This window comes from Cebus imitator, unplaced genomic scaffold, assembly GCF_001604975.1.
Source record: "Cebus imitator isolate Cc_AM_T3 unplaced genomic scaffold, Cebus_imitator-1.0 Scaffold4, whole genome shotgun sequence".
Classification (NCBI taxonomy): domain Eukaryota; kingdom Metazoa; phylum Chordata; class Mammalia; order Primates; family Cebidae; genus Cebus; species Cebus imitator.
The window spans coordinates 7,624,422-7,628,330 of record NW_016107319.1 but is presented as its reverse complement, the minus strand read 5'-3'; the positions used below and the strand labels follow the sequence as shown (position 1 = coordinate 7,628,330).

Here is a 3,909-nt window from a genome sequence, read left to right as displayed (position 1 = left end):
ATTTGTTTTCCAGGGTAAATCGCATGTCACAGGGGTTTGGTGTACAGGCTATTTTGCCACCTGGGTAATAAGTATAGTGCCTAAGAGGTAGTTTTTCAATCCTCACCCTCCTCCCACCCTCCACCCTTCCACCCTTCCACCCTTAAGTAGGCCTGGTGTTTGTTGAAGAATCCAGATTTTGAAAGTTAGGGGCAAATAGTCATTCTTTAGTCACAGTTGATTTAGTAATAGTATTAGGAAATCTATTTGAGTGGCAAAACCGGAAATTAAAGTTTTATCACATGTATCAAATGTAAATGTGTTTTTTGGTGCCCACGTGTTTAGGGGGAAAGCATGTAAAGAAGGTTAGAATTGAATAATTGACTTATTATATAAATATATAAATTACCAATACATATATATTTTTCTTTTTTCCTTTTAAGGAATTGACTTTGGTACAGTATTAACTCAGTTACAGTTCTTATTCTGATTTTTCAAGTTTTTTGTTTATTTTTGTTTGCTTGATTTTTGGTGGGAGAGGTTTTATAGTTTTATAAAATTATACTGCATGCATAGATTAGAGTAACCATCACTATTATGAACATCGTATAGAACTGTTTCATCACCACAAAAAACTCCCTCAGTTTACCCATTAATACACCCTTCTCCCAAATATTATTGCAGTGGGGAGTGGAAGTCAAAGTTTCAACCATGGGCTCTGCAAGGAAGGGGCATCTCCTAATAACTTTATGGGAGCTGGAAGTTAATTCAAGCCATAGGCCCCATGGGGAAGGGCTGCCTTCTCTACTGAAGTGGGGGTATGAGTGGAAGACAGGGTTTTGCCCATGGAATCTGAGTGGGGATGGAGGGTGTTTCTTACTGATTCCCTACTGTACCATTCTCCTAGTGGGGGAGGGGCATGACATTTTTGTGATATTCACCCCCAGAACAGGTTGATATGGCTGGGCCACCCTGTTCCAGGTTCTTTGGCTTTTCCTGGGTGCTTTTTTTTTTTTTTTTTTTTATCAGTGCTTTGGTGCATTAAGGAATTCTGTGACACCCAGTTTGGGACATTATAGGAGGCAAGAAAAATCCTGTGAAGCTCACTGCCATATCATTCATTAAGTCCTGAGGACCCTAACCAATATACCTTCTGTAGTCTACCGTTAAGAGTCTTTTGATAGGTGGCATTTCTAAATGTTTTGTCTAGAGTGTTCCATTGTGATTAACAGGGGAAGCAAAATAGATTGCATTTAGTCCATCTTGTTTGGAACTATGTCTCAGCCTTAAGAGTTGACTTATTTCATTTTCTCAATTAAATTGTAAAGTATATCACCAAATTAGAAGACTGAAAACTGCCCACAGCACAGTTGGAATCCAGTTGTGCATATAAAGCGTTAGTATGTGAAATATGGAACCTAACCCTTTAATTTTATAAAATACATTTCTGTCAAAGACAACTGTTGAGTTCTGTGTTGACTCTAAATAATATTTCTTAAGTTTTAAATATTTGCATAAATATTTGAATCCTTCACTTTTCTTGATTTTTCACTGGGCTGTTACATACCTACACACACACACACACACACACACACACTCTCTCTCTCTCTCTCTCTCTCTCTCTCTCTCTCTCTCTCTCTCACAGATCTTGGGCTAATTTTAACATAAAAGTAAAAGTGTGTTCAATGCTTGCAAACACTGATTGCTCCAAATTTTTCATTTGTATTCTATATCCCATTGCTTTATTGATAAAATACAATGAAGATTTTAAAAGAAATAAAAAAGAACTTTCTGTGGATCTTAAAATAACTCTTTATAGGGCAGTGGTATGGGACAAATACAGCTTGCTGAGGCAATATACTGGTGAGTGCGGTTATCAGCCTACCCGTTAAATTAAGAGCTGCCCTGGGCAGAGACTTCATGACTACAGAGTCATGGAACTATGCCAGTACTTTTTGTACAGGCTTTTTCAGCAACAAATATTGCATTTGTCAGTCAACAGCAATGTATTGAAGTAAAAATGACTATATGAAATGAGTAATTTGGGCTTTAGGTTAAAGTAAACAATTACATTTTGCAGGACATGAAATCACAAATGAGGAAATTTTTCTTTGCCTCATGTTTGATTTGATGTCACCCCCCACAAAACAACAACAACAACAACAACAACAACACAGATAGCCAAGTCTTTTAGGCCAGGTTTTTGGGAGCTACCACAGCCATTGTACTATTTAACCTCCATTTATTTTTTTCTCAGCTAAGCTAATAAAATACTGTCATCTGATAAAAGACATAATTTATGTTTATGTCACTTGGTGATCTCTTTTGTGATGAATACATTGGCCACAGAATGAAAAAGGTTTTAGTGTAAGATAATATTGCTTATAATGTTTATATAAAGTAATTGAGGTCATACAACTATATTTATTAAGAGTTACAATTAGGGAGATTGAACTTTTAAAGCACAGTATCTGAGTAACTTATTCTTGTGCTTAGAAACTTTGAGGAGTCCATGCTTGTTCACTGAGCATTCAAAGCATCCATGATTTCATCCACCAGTATCTACCCTTATCACCCATTTCTCCTATTTTTGCTTCTAAAATGCTATATAAACTATTTCCTAAATGGGCTTCATGTATTTCTACCTTTTCCTTTTTCCTCATTCTGTTCCCTTTTACAAGAAATTATTCTAGTCTCCTCATTTTCTACCATTTCTCATTTCTTTCTATGAAAACCATTTACACAATCCTATTCAAAATTCTACACATGGTCCATGTGAAGATTTCACCCTTATAAGTAGACTTTTCTGATTTCTCAAGTTGATTTGATTCTCCTCTCTAATAATTTATTTTTACTTCTCTTATAGCCTTACTAGGCCACAGTAATGTATTAGGTTTTTTCTTGTGTGATGTTTCTGTGATATGCTCTACTTTCCTTGAATAAGACATAGAGCACCTTGTATATATAAGTATTCTATAGATCCAATACAACAGGCATTGGAATTCACATACAAATCGGATATAGTTGCTGACTTAAAAGTGTGAAAACTAGAATGGGAGAAAACAATCATAATGCAATAAGATTAATTGCATTAATAAATAATCATAATGCAATAAGATTAATAATATAGAGAGCACGGTTACCAACCTTGGCTGCATACTAGAATCACCTTTGGAGCTTTAAAAACTTTTATTTATAACAGGATATCACCCCAGACAAATTAAGTCAAAGCCTTTGGTAACGGGACCCAGGCATCGATAGGTTTTTAAAGCTTCCCAGGTGAGCCTAATGTGTAGCCAGAACTGAGAACTACTGATATAGCTGTAAGTGAATAGTGCTATTGGAAGACAGACAAAAGGTCTGGAGAATAAAAACAGAAACAGCTACACAGATGAGTTGAACTTGAAAAACTGTATAGAACTTCCATTGGTATGTATCAGGCAGAAAGGAAATATAAGGGAATATTTATTGAGGTAAAGTGTTAAAACTCACTCACTGAGAATTTTTGTTTAGAGAATCCCAAACTCATTAGAGAGTTGCAAAATGGAACTGAATGTGAGAGGAAAGCTATAAGAATTTTGATCTTTGACAATCGGGTTGAGTAACATACAGACACATACAATTGAACATATCATAGAGGATTTCATACTGAAAACTTGATATCTTTCTAAGATAACCAAAGCTCTAATTATACATTTTTTAATAAACTCAAATCAGGATGTTTGTAACTTATATATTATCTTGTAATATCAAACATCTACTTGTACCTAGTGTCCGTTGATTTACTTCAATACTATGTGAAAGTTTATGAATTTCTCCTTCAAAACATGAATCAAGTTTTTACTTTTAGTATTGTTTAAAAGATAAAACTTTATTACTACAACGTATATTTTGCTTACTTTAAAATGTTCTCTTTTTTTTTTTTTTTTT

General features: G+C 34.7%; 1 protein-coding gene across 9 annotated transcripts in view; it reads left to right on the top strand.

Annotated features, from left to right (window-relative positions):
* The window catches only part of INPP4B (inositol polyphosphate-4-phosphatase type II B), an 840,435-nt gene that overhangs the window by 671,391 nt on the left and 165,135 nt on the right, over positions 1-3,909 (top strand). The gene's annotated exons all lie outside the window — the stretch shown is intronic.